Source organism: Lampris incognitus, chromosome 6, assembly GCF_029633865.1.
Source record: "Lampris incognitus isolate fLamInc1 chromosome 6, fLamInc1.hap2, whole genome shotgun sequence".
Classification (NCBI taxonomy): Eukaryota; Metazoa; Chordata; class Actinopteri; order Lampriformes; family Lampridae; genus Lampris; species Lampris incognitus.
The window spans coordinates 22,502,167-22,523,061 of record NC_079216.1 but is presented as its reverse complement, the minus strand read 5'-3'; the positions used below and the strand labels follow the sequence as shown (position 1 = coordinate 22,523,061).

Genomic DNA, 20,895 nt, shown 5'->3' with positions numbered 1-20,895 from the left:
CTCAAACGCCTCTTGACATTTTCTTGTCCAATCCCATTCTTTATCTTTATGTAGGAGCTCAGTCACAGGCTTAATCTCGCTGGACAGGTTTGGTATAAATTTGCCATAGTAATTGAGCATGGCTAAGTACGACCTCAATTCTGTCACATTTTTCAGCACAGGAGCTTTGTCAATAGCCTCAGTTTTCTCTTTAATTGGGCACACACCCTCGGCATCAATTACATGCCCGAGGTAGGCCACACTGTTCTGAAAGAAGGCGCATTTCTCTTTGTTAAGCCTAAGCCCATGTTCTTCCAGTCTCTGTAACACTTGTTTAAGATTGCGCAGATGTGCGGTGGTATCTGCTCCTGTTATCAAAATATAATCTAAGTAGCATACCACGCCATCAAGCCCTTGTAATACTTCATCCATAGTGCGCTGGAAAATAGCGGGCGCGCTAGCGACCCCATATGGCAAGCAGTTGCATACATACAGCCCTCTGTGTGTATTGATGGTGAGAAACGGCTTTCTTTTCTCATCCATGTCGAGCTGAGTGTAGGCCTGCGTCAAGTCAAGTTTAGTGAAATGCTTTCCACCTGCTAAAGTGGAGAATAAATCCTGCGGGTTTGAAAGTGGGTACTGATCTACATCAAGCCACTGATTTACCGTCACCTTATAATCGCCACAAATGCGCACTGATCCATCTTTTTCCGGAATGCACACTAGCGGCGCAGCCCATTCACTATGCTGCACAGGAGAGATCATTCCCTGTTGTTCGAGTTCAATTAACTTTTTATCCACGGCTTCACGCAGTGCATAAGGCACTGGCCTGCTTTTGCAAAATTTTGGTATAGCATCTGGTGATACACGTAAGGATGCCGTGACGCCTTTTTCACAACCTAGCTCCGCGCTGAAAACTGGTCTGTGCTCTGAGCACACTTGCTCCACTGGGTCAGATGCGGCAACGCGATTCACTTTTGACCAATCTAAGTTGAGCACTCGAATCCAATCACGCCCCACCAGCGCCGGTGCTTTACCATGGGCCAGTAGCAAGGGCAGCTGTAAATGCTGCTTCCCACATTGCAAATTCACTAGGATTTTACCCAACAAAGGTAACGGTTGGTCTGTGTATGTTCTCAATGTAACGTCACATGAATGCAATGTCGACCCTTTCAGTTTGGATTTGTACAGGCTCTCTGAGATAACTGACATTGCTGCCCCGGTATCTACCTCCATGTACATCCTAACACCACTGCATTTTACCATCACCTTGTAAGGTTTCACATACTCACATTCAGTCTTTACTGAATACAGTCTCATATCAGTTCGCTGTTCAGAATCAGTCCCTGAGTATGAGAGGCCGTTTATAGGCCTTATTTCATTCTGGCACTCTCATATACACGTACTCTCTTTCACATACCTATATTCTCACTCTCATATACATATATTCTCACTCACACATACCTATATTCTCACTCACACATACATATATTCTCACCCTCATGTAACGGGGGCAGTCCTATGCTGTTCTATGCTGGTCAGCCTGCTGCATGCCCGTCACTCTCATCATTAGCTCTGCGTTGTGTTCTAGTTGGGTGGGGCCCCAGGTGTTGTGGGGGGCCCTCAGTCTCTCATCATCATCATCATGATCAAGGAAGGAGCGGGGACACACAGGACTCTATTTGGCCCACCTTGCCATTTATTTTGGTTTCAAACCCTTCGACAACCGTCCAGTCCTCCAGCGGGAGCGGTGTTTCTTACGGACGTGGGGGTCGAAGTTCAACCACTGCCCGGACTCCACTCGTGTGCGTTAGAAGTAGAAACCGTCCACGGGACTCCGATGTAAGAAAGGATAAACAAGTATTTTATCCCACAGCTTGCAGTATCTTCTTACAGGGATACTCAAGGTTACGTTCTCCTCAACCAGCAAAACTATCCCACGGTAAGAAACACGTGTGGCTCGGCTCGATTGCTGCTTGAGACTCCTCCCACAAAACAAAAATGGCCTCTCCCGCGTTCCCTCTTCCGTGTACCCACAAGACCTCTCTCTTAAAGCGACAGTACATGTATATGACGGTCGTTGGAAAACATACATAAAAGTAAATAATGACATAAAATAAAATGTAGTAAACACAAATAACAGCACACAGACAGGATTTGGTGATATTTCATACTCAAACAAAATAAAATAAAAACATTAATTTTAACCTGGTTACATTCACCCCTCCTGAAATTCACCAACATCCTGACAGCAGGATAAAAAGAGAAAGAGGAAAGGAAAAGCCCATCACTGACTACTGGCACAAGTGAAAAGAAGGACCTAGTCCTCCAGTCAACTTAGGAGCTACCTCGGTTACGAGGTTCAGAAAATAATGAGGTTGATCAAGTCTCAGTATTCCCCTAGATCAATGTGACGCCTGATACGCCACACCATGCACTTGGCCCAAAACAACCCTGTCTGATAGACACCTAATAACTCACATTAAACTAGTTTGAATGACTCCAACCTCCATCAAAGTTCAAACCCTCACACTCCGTAGAAATGGCATCTGAGCCATAGATTCTATTAACCTGTTCACTGACCTCACCACCCTCCCTGTGCGTGTCCTAACCCGACCATCGCTCTCTACTTGTGTGCGTGAGACAGTGCGAGCTGCAACATCTGTATCGAGTGAGTGTGGTGCTTCTGTGTGCGAATCAGTGTGAGATATAACACCAACATCGAGTGAGTGTGATGCCTCTATGTGTGGTGCATGTGTGTTGTGTGGTGCGTGTGTGTTGGGTGGCGTCTGAGCAGTGGCCCCCACAGGACTGACTACCAGACTAGACGGAATGAACTCTTCCGCTTCTGCCCACTCAGATCTAGGCGAGTCTCCAAGTGATGAGACTGCTAGCCCCACTGCATCCCCTGAGACCGTCAGGCCATCTGCACTGTCCTCCTCATCGGACTCTGCGCAGTCAAGCAACTGACTGGTTGTACTGGACTCCTCACCCTGATCTAACTCAGGAAGGGGCAAGAAGTTGACCTCCAACAAACGGTTCCTGTGCACCACTCTGGTGTGCCCCTCTGCATCCTGAATCTTGTAGACGTGGATATTGGGGTTGACACCGACAACCGTGTACACTCCGTTCTCCCATTTGTCAGCCAACTTTCTCTTCCCTCGCTCACTCTGGTTCGCAACCAAAACACGATCCCCGACAGACAGGACAGTGCCCTTGGCGTGTCTGTTGTACTGTCGCGCCTGATGCTGCTGCTCAGCCGTGGAGTGCTTCTGAGCGATCTCCATTGCACTCCTTAGACAGGAAAGCAGAGAGTGAGCATAAGAGTCATAGTCAACAACGTGAGGATCATGCAAAACCTGCCTGAACATAACATCCACCGGCAGTCTTGGGACACGCCCATACATCAGGAAGAAAGGTGCATAACCCGTGGTCTCGTGAACAGTGGCATTGTACGCGAGCGTGAGAGAATGGATCTGCTGAGGCCACTGTTGCTTCTGCTGAAGCGGAAGGGAACGGAGCATATTCCCCATCGTGCGATTAAAACGCTCTGTCCCGCCATTACCCATAGGATGGTAGGCCGTCGTGTGGGACTTCGCTACACCCGCCAACTTGAGAAGCTCTGCAATCAGGTTGCTCTCAAAGTTTGTGCCCTGGTCAGAATGTATTCTTTCCGGAAACCCGTAAACACAGAATACATGATCCCAGAGTTTCTTGGCGACCTGCTTCGCTGTCTGATTGGTGCAGGGGAACGCGTGAGCAAGCTTAGTGAAGTGGTCAGTAACCACTAAGACATCGACTGACCGCTGCTTACTGTCCTCAGCGGACCAGAAATCCATACACACAAGCTGCATCGGTGCGGAAGTTTTAATGCTCTCCAGGGGCGCACAAGCAGCTGGCTCTGGGGTCTTCCCAAACACACATCTCCGACAGCATCTGACATATGCTCTGATATCCCTCTCCATGTCAGGCCAATAAAAACGCTGCCTTGCAAGAGAGAGAGTACGGTCCTGGCCCTGATGACCAGCGTGATCGTGGATGCCAGACAGTGCCTTGTCTTTCAGACTCAGAGGTAAAACATACTGAGACCTCCTCTGCTTGGACACTGGGTCCTTTGTCACCCTGTACAAGACACCATCATTGACTTCCAACTTCTCCCACTGTTTCAACAGCCTGAGGACCTTCTGGTCAGCACCATGCCTCTCACGCCTCGATGGCCGCTTCCGAACAGCGACAAAGGGCAACACCTTGGAGATGCAGGGGTCCTGCTCCTGACTCAACCTGAGCTCCTCGGTGGATAACATTGGCAGTGTATCCTGACCACCCGACAGATGCTGAACGTGCTGGACCAACCTGAGTGCTGTGAATACTGATGCATCAGGCCAGTCACATTTGGCTTGACAAAAAGGCCTGACCTCAGCTGCATCACAAGCAAACCCAGATCGCGCACTACTCACTGTTTGGGACTGGCAACTGAGTCTGAAAACATCCTGCACAGAGTCCCCCTCAACCCCGTCGGCTTCCTGAACAAGGGCCGGGTAGGGCTCCCTAAGTAGCCTCTGACTGACGGGCTTGGAAAAAGGGTCGCGACTCAAGGCATCCGCCACCACGTTTTTCTTCCCTGGCAGGTGTTTGAGATCGAAAGTGTAAGACGCCAACTTAGACACCCAGCGGATCTCACACGCGTCAAGCTTCGGCTTCGTTAGGAGATAAGTCAGCGGATTATTATCTGTCCAAACGGTGAAGCTTTGACCCTTCAGCCAGTGGCTGAACTTTTCACAAACACTCCACTTCAGCGCCATGAACTCCAGTCTATGAGCTGGATACTTACGCTGTGAGGCACTGAGGGACTTGCTTGCAAAACCAACAGGTCTGGCCTTGGACTCTCCTCGGGGCACTTGAGACAGCACCGCGCCGAGTCCGTCCAAAGACGCATCGACCGACAAAATGAAAGGCACCTCAAAGTCTGGATGGGCAAGCACCACACACTCCAGTAACATCGTCTTCAACAGATCAAATGCTTCCCCACATTCCACCGTCCAGTCTGCGGAGGTAAGTTTACGGAAGCTGCCATGGGGCTTCTTATCCTTAGCTGACCTCCCCCTCCTCTTTTGTCCAGCTGTAAGGGCGAACAGGGGCTTAGCCACGGAGGAGCAGTTCGGGAGGAAATGCTGGTAGTAAAATACCATACCAAGGAAAGATTTGATCCTACGAACAGAAGGCGTGCACCCATCACCTTCCATGAGATCCTGCACTGTCATGTTGGAGATGACCTCTACTTTGGAGGGATCGACAGACACACCTCTGCCATCAACCACGTGGCCCAAAAACCGCACCCGCTTCTGCAGCAGATGACACTTCTTCGGAGCCAGTTTCAAGTTGTTCTCCCTCAACCTCTGAAACACAGTGCGGAGCCTCGACAGAGCCTCAACCTCTGACGGCGCGAAGACAAGAAGATCATCAAGATAGCACAAAAGCTTCGTGAAGTTCAGATCCCCAAAGATCCCAATCATCATTCTCATGAAGGCTGCAGGGCTATTACAAAGGCCCTGTGGCATGCGATTGTATTCATGCAACCCAAGGGGAGTCGTGAAAGCAGTGTACTTCTTGTCATCTTCATGCATTGGGATGTTGAAGAAGCCAGAGGTGAGGTCCATCGTACTAAAGAGGCAGTTACCACCCAGCGCGGCAAGACAGTCCGACTGGTGTGGCAAGGGATGAGCGTCTTTCAAGGTCCGAGCATTCAGCCATCTGAAGTCAGTGCAGATCCGAAGCCCGCCATCCTTCTTCCATACCATAACCAGCGGTGAAGCGTATGCGCTCGAGGACTTCCGGATAATCCCTTTCTCCTCCATATCAGTGAGAACTTGTCTCAACTTCTGATAGTGGGCTGGGGGAACCCTCCTGTAGGGCAAGCGAAAGGGGTGCTCATCCTCCAGATGGATGCGATGTGTGTATCCTGTGACCTCGCCACAGTCCAGAGAGTCCCTGGAGAAGATGTCATGGTACTCGGTGAGCAGCTGAGTGAGCTGGGACTTGCATGCCTCACTAACCTGACAGGAGCTGAGGTCAATGTCACTGAGTCCGAGCTCTGACAAACTCCTAGCCGGCTGGACAGGGGGACATGCACTATCTGTGGCGTTGGACTCATGCCTCCCTGCAACTGATTGCAGTCCCTGGAAAACATTAAAGTCCTCAATCGCCAAGCATGGAAACACATCAGCCAACTTGCAGTTCCTTTTCAGTGTGATGGCTTTGTCAGATGGATTGACAACAGTCATGGGTACCCACCTATCACCCCAGAGCGGTGTGACAAGTCGACCTACGAGGACACTGCGTGGCATGGCCTTGGAGTCTGTCGGCTCCACAACAACAGTGCTTCCAGCTGACATAGGCACCTTAGCAGGAAGTCTGCCCCAGACTAAGTGCTCGTGCCTCGGTAAGAGTGTCACGGCCTGGGTGAGCTTAACAGTACCTATCTTCTCAGGAACTGCACCACCCCTCCAGCGCTCTACATTCGTGAACATGGACAAGAACTGTTCAACGTCAGGACTAGACGGATGTTCCTGTCTGGACGCGATGTCCCAGTACTCAGTACCACTCTTGAGTACATGGGCCACATGTTTAATGACGTTTGTGCCGACTATCAGATCATCATGCTGACCGGGCACGACCAGAGTGGGTATGACAAAGGAAACACCATAAAGCTGCATGTTGAGGTCATAAAAACCATCAGGCCTAGTCTCCAGACCACCGCAGCCAATCAAGACAATGTTCTCTTCAGGCTGCTGCTTCTCAGGTAAAACACCCCCAGAGCGGAGCTTCTCTACTGCATTTTCACTGATACTGCATGACATAGAGCCAGTATCCAACATGCCATTAAGCTGCACACTCTGGTTGACAAGAACAGGAGCATAGAACAAGTCACTGAAAGCCTGAATCCTCTGTGTCGCCTGAATGACCATACGCGAACCCTGGGGTGCTTTGGCACACTTGTCTTCATACAAGTGAGCCAGGTCGGAGACATCAGTGAGGGATACATCTACTTTACCCACACCATCCCTCTCTAGGTGTGGGTTTAGTAGTTTAACGGACGAGACTGACGACCAGCTCTTCCACCAGGCTGAGAACGGAGCTGGTTGGGCGGCTGAGGGTGAGGACAGTCCCTCTTCCAATGACCAGGAGACAAACAGTTTATACATCGGTTCTCCCGGCTGCAGTGGGAAAATGTGGAGTGATCCGGAGACTTACAAATCCTGCACAACCTCTGTGGTGCGTCTGGCACCCGCCCTACGGCGTTAGCTGGCGGTTGAGTCAGCGTCGGTGTCCGGACTGCAGCGCTAACTGGAACCTGAGTCTGCATTGTGACCAAACGGTCTAGCAAGCTCACCAAACTCCTCATATAGTCATCACCGCCAGAGACAGGTGCGGGAGACGGTGCGGGAGACGGTGTAGGAGACCTTGCAAAAAATGGTATAGGAGATGACGCATGAGCCGGGACGGGAGATGGCACCACCGGCACGGTCGTGTTCAAGTCGGGAGCCATGTCGTCTACAGGGACATGAACCTGTGAATGGAACCTACGCTCTACCGCGCCTGCTTCACGTTGTCCACCTGCAGCAACACGGGACTTCCTCTCCAGCATGTGCTCATCAAGCCTCTCCTGGATCTCGCTAGCAGACCATTTCCCTGCGGACTTGAACTTAAAAACATTGGCAAGAGACTGATCTGGACAGTGTTTGATAAACATCATGCTTACCTCGTGGCTTGGCTCTTCAATACTACGGCCCTGCCACTTCAAGCATTCGTCAGCCACCTCCACTGTCTTATTAAGCCTAATCCAATACTCCATAGCGTCCTCACCTGGCTTGGGCAGCGTACTGTAAAAGTCCGCCAGGGGCATGCTCGAGTATGTGAAGTCACTAAAGTGTTGCTTCAGTACATCAAAAATAATGTGGGGGTTCGCTATGTGGTCGACAGATGTGTTGCGCAGCTTTATCCTCACCACGTCCCTTGCTTTCCCCATAAGCTTAGCTAGAATCTCATGTGACTGCTCACTAACTGGAATGGCTCGCTTCCTCAAATACAAAGTCATAAGGCTCTCCCACTCATGAACTGTAAACTTATCAGAGCTATCGCCCCTGAAAATAGGAGGCTCCCTAGCGTCTGTTTGCATTACTACTCTAACACTAGGAGCTGTCTCCAAACGCTGTTCAGCAGACCTAGCACTGTCTGTGTGTGTGTTTCTAAGCACTTGTGTTTCCTGCAGCTTAGCAGTGATTGACTCTCCTATCTTCTCTGCTAACCGAGTAATGAGCATGGCTAACTCACCCACTGGCTGCTCGCTGTTACCTAGCACAGCCCCTTCGCTGATACCTGGCCTGGCCCGTTCTACGTAGCGTGTGGAGGTGAACTGAGGAGTGCCAAATGTGGTCGGGTCTCTAGGTCCTGGTGCTCTGGTGTCTGGTTCCCCGCCCTCTAAGAGCTGCCCGAAACTCCTACCAAACCTAGCCGTAAACCCCCACCCACATCTAACTGGTACCCCCTCTCCATAGCACACTGGCGATCCAAAAGATCCTGATCAGCAATGTTACCCCCACCTACGTACGAACCACCCTCTGCCATGTTCCTACCTCTAACACTCAGATAAAATAAAAAATAAAATAAAAAAGTGAAAAGCTCAATTCATTTAAATAATTGAATCTAGAAATCACTAAGAGATTGAAACAATCACACACAATCAACAAATTCACCAATAGATTATTCACATATGCACATATCCAGTAGTTTAGATCAATAGAGTCCTTCAATCACATCAACATTAACCTTTTTTTCCTTTTTTTTCGTGTGTTTTTCTTCCTTCAGTATATACAAATGTCCTGTTCACAAGCCCAGTCCATGGTAACCACAGCTATGACTGTCCAGTGTCCACACAGCTCAACTCCAGTCCACTGTAACATGAGTGTACAGTCTGTAGAAATACCTGAGGACGTCTGGGGCTTGATGACGACAGCAGCCTCCCGCGGCGAGCAACTGATGTCACTCTCAGGATCCAGGAGGGTCACGGCACCAATGTAACGGGGGCAGTCCTATGCTGTTCTATGCTGGTCAGCCTGCTGCATGCCCGTCACTCTCATCAGTAGCTCTGCGTTGTGTTCTAGTTGTGTGGGGCCCCAGGTGTTGTGGGGGGCCCTCAGTCTCTCATCATCATCATCATGATCAAGGAAGGAGCGGGGACACACAGGACTCTATTTGGCCCACCTTGCCATTTATTTTGGATTCAAACCCTTCGACAACCGTCCAGTCCCCCAGCGGGAGCGGTGTTTCTTACGGACGTGGGGGTCGAAGTTCAACCACTGCCCGGACTCCACTCGTGTGCGTTGGAAGGAGAAACCGTCCACGGGACTCCGATGTAAGAAAGGATAAACAAGTATTTTATCCCACAGCTTGCAGTATCTTCTTACAGGGATACTCAAGGTTACGTTCTCCTCAACCAGCAAAACTGTCCCACGGTAAGAAACACGTGTGGCTCGGCTCGATTGCTGCTTGAGACTCCTCCCACAAAACAAAAATGGCCTCTCCCGCGTTCCCTCTTCCGTGTACCCACAAGACCTCTCTCTTAAAGCGACAGTACACGTATATGACGGTCGTTGGAAAACATACATAAAAGTAAATAATGACATAAAATAAAATGTAGTAAACACAAATAACAGCACACAGACAGGATTTGGTGATATTTCATACTCAAACAAAATAAAATAAAAACATTAATTTTAACCTGGTTACACTACTCTAACACTAGGCACTGTCTCCGAACACTGTTCAGCAGACCTAGCACGGTCTGTGTGTGTGTTTCTAAGCACTTGTGTTTCCTGCAGCTTAGCAGTGATTGACTCTCCTATCTTCTCTGCTAACCGAGTAATGAGCATGGCTAACTCACCCACTGGCTGCTCGCTGTTACCCAGCACAGCCCCTTCGCTTACACCTGGCCTGGCCCGTTCTACGTAGCGTATGGAGGTGAACTGAGGAGTGCCAAATGTGGTCGGGTCTCTAGGTCCTGGTGCTCTGGTGTCTGGTTCCCCGCCCTCTAAGAGCTGCCCGAAACTCCTACCTACACCTAGCCGTAAACCCCCACCCACATCTAACTGGTACCCCCTCTCCATAGCACACTGGCGATCCAAAAGATCCTGATCAGCAATGTTACCCCCACCTACGTACGAACCACCCTCTGCCATGTTCCTACCTCTAACACTCAGATAAAATAAAAAATAAAATAAAAAAGTGAAAAGCTCAATTCATTTAAATAATTGAATCTAGAAATCACTAAGAGATTGAAACAATCACACACAATCAACAAATTCACCAATAGATTAATCACATATGCACATATCCAGTAGTTTAGATCAATAGATTATTCACACGAGTCCTTCAATCACATCAACATTAACCTTTTTTTTTTCGTGTGTTTTTCTTCCTTCAGTATATACAAATGTCCTGTTCACAAGCCCAGTCCATGGTAACCACAGCTATGACTGTCCAGTGTCCACACAGCTCAACTCCAGTCCACTGTAACATGAGTGTACAGTCTGTAGAAATACCTGAGGACGTCTGGGGCTTGATGACGACAGCAGCCTCCCGCGGCGAGCAACTGATGTCACTCTCAGAATCCAGGAGGGTCACGGCACCAATGTAACGGGGGCAGTCCTATGCTGTTCTATGCTGGTCAGCCTGCTGCATGCCCGTCACTCTCATCATTAGCTCTGCGTTGTGTTCTAGTTGGGTGGGGCCCCAGGTGTTGTGGGGGGCCCTCAGTCTCTCATCATCATCATCATGATCAAGGAAGGAGCGGGGACACACAGGACTCTATTTGGCCCACCTTGCCATTTATTTTGGTTTCAAACCCTTCGACAACCGTCCAGTCCTCCAGCGGGAGCGGTGTTTCTTACGGACGTGGGGGTCGAAGTTCAACCACTGCCCGGACTCCACTCGTGTGCGTTAGAAGTAGAAACCGTCCACGGGACTCCGATGTAAGAAAGGATAAACAAGTATTTTATCCCACAGCTTGCAGTATCTTCTTACAGGGATACTCAAGGTTACGTTCTCCTCAACCAGCAAAACTATCCCACGGTAAGAAACACGTGTGGCTCGGCTCGATTGCTGCTTGAGACTCCTCCCACAAAACAAAAATGGCCTCTCCCGCGTTCCCTCTTCCGTGTACCCACAAGACCTCTCTCTTAAAGCGACAGTACATGTATATGACGGTCGTTGGAAAACATACATAAAAGTAAATAATGACATAAAATAAAATGTAGTAAACACAAATAACAGCACACAGACAGGATTTGGTGATATTTCATACTCAAACAAAATAAAATAAAAACATTAATTTTAACCTGGTTACACTCACATACATATATTCTCACTCACACATACCTATATTTTCACTCACACATAGTACCTATATATTTTCTCTCTTTCATATTTTATTTTAGCTTTTATGTAGGCCTATGTATGCGAGAGGAGAATATAGGTATGTGAGAGGAGAATATAGGTATGTGAGGAAAAGAATAGTGGAAACGGAAGGCGTTTACTGGAAACGGAAGGCAGATAGTATGTTGAATTGCGATTGGCTCAGAGGCTGGCAAACGCAGCAGACCCATAGCCTACTTGTACGGTTCCCGCGCATCATGGAGGGGGAAGAGTGGAGATATATATTACAGCAAGCAATGGGAGTGATACATAATATATTCTCGTCGCCTGAAACAGTTAATGCTTTATCCACATCTCTCGAAAGGCCAGCGTCGTCAGCGCAGCATTCTGCATCCACTCACAGGACAGTTGATTGCGAAATGGATCTACTCGGAGACATCCTCCACGATATCACACTCAACAACGCTTCGGTGCTTGGGGCACTCGGTCAAGAAAAAGGTAAGAAGCAATTTAAATCATAATGCTGGCTTGCTAAATTGTAAGTCCACTATAGCCACTCAGACAAGCTAACCGTTAGCATCAGCATTAGCTAGCAAACAGGAGAACTAAGTTAAAAGTGGAGAGACTACAAGGCCTGCGAAACTGGGGTTCGGCATGATTTATCGAAGCCATTCATTACTTACTATTCGGAATTGTTTATTCTGCTGTCACCAGTCATGTTAATGCTAATGTCAAAAGGCATGGTTGGCAGTGACTCGAGTAGCCTATAGTAGCCTATAGTAGCCATAGACATATGTTTGAAAGACTTAAAACTCGAGACAAAATGGCTATCAAGGTCCTAATAGGCCAGACATAAAAAACATTCAACGACCAAAAGAGAAAGTCAGGGCATTTAGTTAAAAACATTTTCGCGGTCATGGAATGACAAGGAGCATTGGCTCTGTGGTTGTCCTCCTGAACGTAATATGGAGGAGCTGCGCCTGGTTAGTGCATTCTGATTTCCATGTCTGCTTTTCCACTGTTCTGTTATGGGGTGCAAGAGGATCAGATTAGATACGCGTTTACATGCATTTGGAATAAATACACGCGGAGATAAAAGCCGTGCTTGTTGTCACGAGACTAGTTAAGAGTTTGAGCTAAGATTCCGGCAGTGCTCATTCGGATTGTTTTCTGTTGGCACTACCCTTTTTAATCTGATAGAAATTCCAATTGGATCGGTCAGTTTCATTCCGATCAAGGTGTTAATATGAGTAATTTTATTCCGATTGAGCCATAAATCCGATGTCATTGGGATTAAAGATGTCCATGTAAATGTACCTTATGTAGGGCTGTGTCATATAGTATCATGTGGGAAGTCTTTTCACTGAAAAGTTACTGCAGGGATGTCCACATACTTAGCCATTTGGTATACTTCTGAAACTTATGATGTCATGAAGCTGAAAAAATACAAAATGTTGTGTTATGTTTTGCAGGACCAAAACACAGTACCATGAGAAGTTTAACAAAGATATCATTCTTCTTCCAAGGCCATCATGCATGGTAGTGGTCAAGCATAAAATGAAACAGCAGTTACATGAACGAGGACACATATTAAACGGCTTCGAATTCCAGAAATCCTGGGATCATAGGATGGTCATCGAACAAATAAGAGATGGCTTTGGAGAAAAACATCCTAATGATGTCAGGTAAGCATTTTTGATCTTACTACATTCTTTCCAAAGTGTGATACAGTGATTATGGTTATTGTAGGGTAATGTTATGCAGCCAACAGCTCCCCTGGGGGCACTGATTGATGTATACTTGCCCTGTGTAACATGCCTCAGTTGCGTTATGGGCACAGCCGGTAAATACATGTTACTAAGCGACACAGCCCGACTCTGTCTGTTATTTATATGTACCTACACTTGCAACATGGTGTCAGAAGCTGTATTGGAACCCAACGTGAGTCTCACGTTGCCTGTTGCTTGAACAGCGTGCGTTTATTTTTTTTTACTAAGCGTAGCTAGAAGTTTTGGTTAGCCTGCTAGCATTAGCATCGAGCCAAGACGATGGCTTCCAATATTCCGCCGCCGGAGCCCATGAAGATGACTGGGGATCTTCACAGCAACTGGGCTAACTTTCGATCAGAGTTTGAGGATTATTTGCTTGCGACCGGGATCGACAAGGCAGAGAAGCCGGTGCAGGCAGCGACGCTCCGGAGGCTAATGGGGAAGGAATGCCTCCATGTTTACGTGCACAACTTGGGACTCACAGCGGAAGAGGAGAAAGACGCCGGAGCGATACTCGACAAACTGGGGGAATACTTCACACCTACCAAAAATGTCATCTTTGAGAGGTATGTTTTTGGCAACCTTAAACAAGAGGAAGGAGAACCTGTGGATGCTTTTGTCACAAGACTGAGAGAAAAGGCTGCCACATGTGAATATGGAGCTATAAGAGACGAGCTTATAAGGGACAGGCTTGTTCTTGGAACAACTGATGAGGGCGCCAGACGATGCATGTTAAGAGAAAAGGAGCTTAAGTTGGAGGGAGCTATTGACATTTGCCGTGCAGCGGAGGTGTTGCACAATAAGTTAAAATCCATGTCACTTAGCAGCTCTGTGCCTGGGGAGAGCATCAATGTAGCACCAGGAGGGAGACCTACCAGCAGGCCATTCGAGCCCACCAACACATCTGCACAGCCACAGAGAGGCACAGGTGAATGCAAGTACTGTGGCACACTGCACAGATGGGGGCGAGACCTGTGCCCCGCATTTGGAAAGTCATGTCACTTGTGTGGCACTGCTAATCACTTTGCCAAAGTATGCATGAAAAGAGGCCAGCAAGCACGTCAGTTGAACGCTGTGGATGACCCGCCGCTAGGGGACCCGGAGGACAGCGACCGCGATGAGAGGGATGTGTACACGGCTGAGAGCATGGGGGCTGTGAACACTCAAAGGAAAATGTGGTTTGTAAACCTGCCACTGCACAGAGGGGTCCAGAGGTGCCAGCTTGACTCTGGAGCCACCTGCAATGTGATGAGCTTGAAAGACAAGATGAGACTGGCGCCTAGAGTGCCTCTTCAGAAAAGTCTCACCAGGCTGAGACTCTACAACAGTGAATGGATGAGCTCAATGGGCGTGTACAGCACACAGTGTGTCATCAGGTGCAAGACGCACAGACTGGACTTTGAGGTCGTGCGCACCAGCCAGAAGCCCTTGCTTTCAGGGGAGACATGCGAGAGACTTGGCTTGATACGCTTCACCATTCCCAAAGAGCTGAATAAAGTGGAGCACTGCAAGACAGGTGAGCTAACCAAAGGCTGTCTCATTAACACTTACAATGACGTGTTCACCAGCCCAGTCGAGTCACTGCCGGGTGATGTTCACTTCGAGTTGGATAGCACTGTGGCCCCTGCCCAGTGCGCACCAAGAAATGCCCTGGTGGCCCTCAAGGCAGCTGTTAAGGTGCAGCTGGACCAATATGAAAAGGATGGACACTTAACCACTGTCACTCAGCCCACAGACTGGATTAGCAATCTGGTCATAGTGAAGAAGCCGGACAAATTGAGGCTTTGCATCGACCCCAAGCCACTTAACCGAGCCCTGAAAAGGTCCCATTACCTCATGCCCACTTTAGATGACGTGCTGTACAAGCTGCCTAAGGCACGTATCTTCACCCTGGTGGATGCGCGCGACGCATTCTTGCAGTGTCGCCTTGATGAGGAGAGCAGCCTGATGACAACGTTCTGGATGCCGTGAGGTAGAAAGCGATGGCTGAAGCTCCCTTTCAGCGTGTCAGTCGCACCAGAGCTGTACCAGAGCAAACAACATGAGCTGCTGGCCGGTTTGAAAGGAATTGAGCCCATAGCCGATTACATCCTCATAGTCGGCTGTGGGGACACGGAGGAGGAGGCCATTCGCAACCACGACGCAAACCTCATTGCTCTGATGGACAGATGCAGGGAAGTGAAGCTGAGGCTGAGCATAAAAAAGCTACAGTTTCGTGTGAGGGAGGTCCGCTTCCACGGCCACATACTGTTGGCGGAGGGCCTCAAAGCTGATCCTGAGAAGGTCAGGGCAGTCCTGGACATGCCAAACCCCACGGATGCAAAAGGCGTTCAGCGGTGTGTCGGCTTCGTTAACTATTTATCGAAGTTCATGCCCCGCTTGTCAGAGGTGTGTGAACCGCTGAGAAGGTTGCTGGACAAAGGTGTGCTGTGGCACTGGTTGCCCAAACATGATGCTGCTATGAAGAAAATCAAGATGCTGGTCACGGCGGTGCCAGTACTACGTTACTATGATGTCAGCAAGCCAGTCACCATACAGAGCGACTCCAGTCAGACCGGTTTGGGCTGCTGCCTGCTTCAGGGGGGACAGCCGGTTGCGTTCGCCTCCCGTGCACTGAACCTGGGGGCACTGATTGATGTATACTTGCCCTGTGTAACATGCCTCAGTTGCGTTATGGGCACAGCCGGTGAATACATGTTACTAAGCGACACAGCCCGACTCTGTCTGTTATTTATATGCACCTACACTTGCAACAGTTATCTTAGCGTGGCTATTATCCATTTGCATTTTTCCTTTTTCTTCTTTTTATCAGCCTTGAATTTCTGATGGGATGTGGCAATAAGCTAATTACACCCCAACTGCGTGCGGGCCAGGATCTGGATGCAGCACTCATACATAAAGTGTATAAATCAAAAGCCCTATACATCAGACCATCAAGGCCCATTATGGTAAGTTATACTTAAAGTTCTGCTGTATGATGATAGTGACTTGGCTCTTTTTTAATGATATTTTGGTGACTAAATGCGCATTGATCCTCTTCAATTTAGATGGACATACAACAGTCTCAGTCATTTTAGAAAAACATTTGTTTGTTATTCTATTATATTCTCCAAAGACACTGTATCATTGGCTTCACAATTAAAATCTCATGACATAAAGCACTTCTGAAAATGTTTTGTCTTTCAAGGATGATTTTACAGGTTCCCGCAGTGAAGACAGTATCGATGATGAGAACACTGGTTCAAATGTTGGGCATAGCCCAACAAGGCAGCTGCGCGCTTCAACACACAGATCTTAGTCCACCAGTTAAAACTTCAGATCGCAGTTCAACCAGTCGGCTATCAGCCTCACCACTGAAAGACAGTGCTTCCATCTGTGAGCCTCCATCTGCAGAAAGCGGCATTTCAGTCAATCTAACTTCTATCCCAACCAACCTAAACAGCTCTACCTCACTATACCATGGCAGAACTTCAGCAAGTCTTTGCTCTCTAGCCTCTACCTCAGCAGGTCAACAATCAGAGGACTACTCGGCCTACATTTCAATAATCTCCACATTGTCGGACATTTCATCTGATGATGAGGAATTACACAAGGCAAAACTGGCTAGTATGCAGACTGAAAGGTTAGTAAGAGGTGTAAACCTGTCACTGCCCTTGCAATTCCTTGAAAGTCTTTACATGTGAAGCATTTTATGTCAACCCATCTCAACTCGCTCTCAGATCTTACTGTCACTGAAACAGGAGATCCAGATTGATCTAGGAAATGTTATATTTGTGTTAAAAGATGTTACATTTTTTTTTAATGAAAATGTGTATTTGTTGCCAGAAAGGCAACCAGAAAGGCCCCTCATTAAGGTGCTGGGCCCCCCAGTTTAAATATATTATAGGCTATGCTACAGTAATTTGATTCTTCATGGCACCCAAGTTGATTCTATATGGTCTGCATTCACATTTTGATTAATTAATCTTCAATAATTTCTTGTGTCAAAGCGTGTAGAAATCATATTAATAGTTTTTAAACTAACTGACAATATTGACAAAGGAAGCTGACCTTAGCTTTGAAATATTAATTAATGTAAAAAATGTGCATGGAACCCCTCTAATATCTGCTCCTAACTTTTGATAAAGTGTCAGCAAGATCTGAGATGGTGGGTGCCAAGTACTCAAGCATTTAATATGGTGTACCTCATGTAGTACCATGCATAATGTCAGAATGTTCTGTATGATAAGTTGCTCGATATGTGGTAAGGATATCGCATAGATGCAGCCTGTCAGAATAAGTGCTTTTTTTAACTCATAGGCATGTAATGATCTGTTTTTTTGTTGTTGTTTGTTTATGAAGGACCACAGACTGTTCAGTGGCCGTACGGGATGTCTTGCTGGAGCTCACAACAAAGATAAACCACCTGAAGACCTCCAAGTTCAATATTAACCGGTCATCAGTCCTTGATGGAGCCATCAGAGGTTTTAAAAGAGTGTCATATGATCCAAGTTACAGTATGTCCATAAAATTTTCTGATGATACAGGATTGCACGAGGAGGCTGTGGACTTGGGTGGACCAAGGAGAGCGTTTTTAAGACTGCTAATGCCTCTCTCCCAGATGTTTGAAGGAGAAGAGGGCAAGATGAACTTAGCCCTTGACAGCAACGGTATGTGTAATGATTGGCATACATGGTGATCTCATATTAGTAAGGCACTGAGCTCGTTATTCATCAACAATTCATGAAAATAGATTTACTAGATGCTGGCACATGTATTTGTCAGCTGTTTGTTAACATGCATTTCCTGTGTTTAGTAGCAGGCAGGGCCATTGCTGTGAGTCTTGTACATGGCGGCCCATCCCCAGACTTTCTCTCTTCAAGTCTCTTCTCTTGCCTTGTTGATGGCCCAGAATTGGCTAAACCAGTTCTAGAAGATGTTGCAGATCGTGACCTGTACGATAAAATTCAAAAGGTGATTTATGTGTCCTGGTGCCAGGTATAAGCTGTTGGTGTAAATGACATAAGATGAATAGAAATTTGATTATTTTGTGGTTTCTTGCACGTAATGTAAGGTCTTGCAGTGTGAATCATTGGAAGAGCTACAGGCAGCAACTGAGCCACTCATGGACTATTTGGCCAATGCTGGCTGTCTCAGACCTTTGAGGAGACTTGAGGACAAGAATCTGCTCATAGAAGACATCTTGATGTTCCAGGTGGTTCACCGAGTTCGTGGTCCTTTTGAGAGGTAAATTTCCATTTTCCCCTCACTATGGTTGATGTTATGCTGTGCTTTGCCATTGGTTAACATATACATGCCTTGTCTATGGTGGCTGTGAGCTGGACTGTTGAGGCTATTGTGTGTTTGTGTCTTGGAGATTTTGAGATGGACTCACGACACTTGGTGTGTTGGAAAAAATCTGAGCTCACCCTAAGAGCTTTCACACTCTCCTTTGCTTTTCTCCAACACCACTCACAGCTGACATTGTTGATTGCCTCTTCACCATCCACCTATCTCCAGTCGGTAGCAACCAAAGACGTGCTTGTTTTTCCTTTCTGGAGGGACTATTTAGCAGATGCAGAAGGTAGTTGAAAACTGTCTAACTTTTTTTAGATAGAAATAAATTATTTTCTCTGATGGAATTACTAACCCACTCTGTATTCCCAAGATGCGTACAATATGTAAGGAGTAGTGGTATGAGTAGTGCTGTGCGTCCTTTTCATCTAAAACGTGTATTATTCACGTATCATTGTTTCTTCAGATGCAGAAGGAACGTCCAAGCTGAAGAAAATTCTTGCCTTTGCCACTGGAGCCAATGCTGTCCCACCTCTTGGCTTCTCTCCAGAACCTTTAATTGAATTTCTTCATCAAGAATTCAATGAAGAAGCCTCCTCTAAACTGCCCATTGCGAACACCTGCATTAATTGTCTGAAGTTACCACTGCACACATCCTATAAGGTCTTTGAGGAAAATATGGACTTTGCATTAGGCAACACCTATGGTTTTGGCAGAGTACCTTGATTCACTTGCTAAGTGAACTGATTAAACCCCTTCCACTTAAGTTTAGCTATATGTTCAGAAAATGTCTTTATTCACAGCTTCAGTATTCTCAGGTTGCCTTTTCTCCCGGAGCAGACCATAGACCATTTTTCACAGATCCATAGACCATTAAAAAAGGTTTTCAGGTTTTCAGTTCAGTAGATTGAAGCTGCATTTGGTATCCTGAAATTATTTTATTTTTATTATTTTTTTGCTTTTTTGCTCCAGATCTGAAGACTGCACAGAAGCAGTTCTCTGTTCAACAGATTTCACTGAAGCAGTATTGAGATGTTTACATCCTTATGTTAACAAGTTAACCAGCTTAATCAAAAACTCGATACTGAAGTTCTGAGGTTGCTCTCAACAATTTGAATAAAATTGCACAAAACCTCATGTCCATGTTATAGTTTTCAATTGAACAAAACAGAATTATGAGAAATTGAGAACTATATGCAGGATTAAACTTTATATAGTTTTACATAGGTTACATTATCCATTACATAATCTATGACAGAAAACTGAAAATTGTACAAATACCAATAAATTGTGAACTTCTGATGTAACAGGTTCTAAATTCGAATCAACTGATATATACTGCTCAAAAAAATAAAGGGAACACCTAAAAACACAACATAGACCTCGATGAATGAAATATTTCAGCTGAAAATCTTTATTTATTAGACAGAGGAATGTGTTTAGAGCAAAATAACCTAAGAATGATCAATGGAAATCAAAATCATTAGCCCATTAAGGTCTGGATTCAGAATCATACTCAAAATCAAAGTGGAAAATGAGAACATAGGCTGATCCAACTTCTGTGGAAATTCCTCAAGACGATTCAAAATGAGGCTCAGTAGTGTGTGTGGCCTCCACGTGCCTGTATGCACTCCCTACAACGTCTGGGCATGCTCCTGATGAGACGACGGATGGTCTCCTGAGGGATCTCCTCCCAGACCTGGATCAGGGCATCGGTCAACTCCTGGACAGTCTGTGGTGCGACATCGCGTTGGCGGATGGTACGAGACATGATGTCCCAGAGGTGCTCGATTGGATTCAGGTCTGGGGAACGTGCAGGCCAGTCCATAGCATCAATGCCCTCGACATACAGGAACTGCTGACACACTCTGGCCACATGAGGACGAGCATTGTCATGCATGAGCTGGAACCCAGGGCCCACTGCACCAGCATATGGTCTGACAATGGGTCTGAGGATCTCATCCCGGTACCTAATGGCAGTCATGGTACCTCTGGCTAGCACGTAGAGGTCTGTGCGGCCCTCCAAGGATATGCCTCCCCAGACCATCACTGACCCACCGCCAAACCGGTCATGCTGGAGGATGTTGCAGGCAGCAGAACGTTCTCCACAGCGTCTCCAGACTCTCTCACGTCTGTCACATGTGTTCAGTGTGAACCTGCTCTCATTTGTGAAGAGCACAGGGCGCCAATTGCGAATCTGCCAACCAAGATGTTCTCTGGCAAAGGTCAATCGGGCTGCACGGTGTTGGGCTGTGAGCACAGGCCCCAATTGTGGATGTCGGGCCCTCATACCATCCTCATGCATTCTGTTTCTCACTGTTTGAGCAGAAACCTGCACATTAGTGGCCTGTTGAAGGTCGTTTTGTAGGGCTCCGGCAGTGCTCCTCCTGTTCCTCCTTGCACAAAGGACCAGATAGCGGTCCTGCTGCGGGGTTGTTGTCCT

The 20,895-nt window shown here is 47.2% G+C and overlaps 1 pseudogene; it reads left to right on the top strand.

The window, feature by feature from the left end:
• The first annotated feature begins 11,666 nt into the window (after positions 1 to 11,666).
• On the top strand, positions 11,667 to 19,178 carry LOC130114489 (G2/M phase-specific E3 ubiquitin-protein ligase-like; annotated as a pseudogene).
• The last annotated feature ends 1,717 nt before the right edge of the window (positions 19,179 to 20,895 follow it).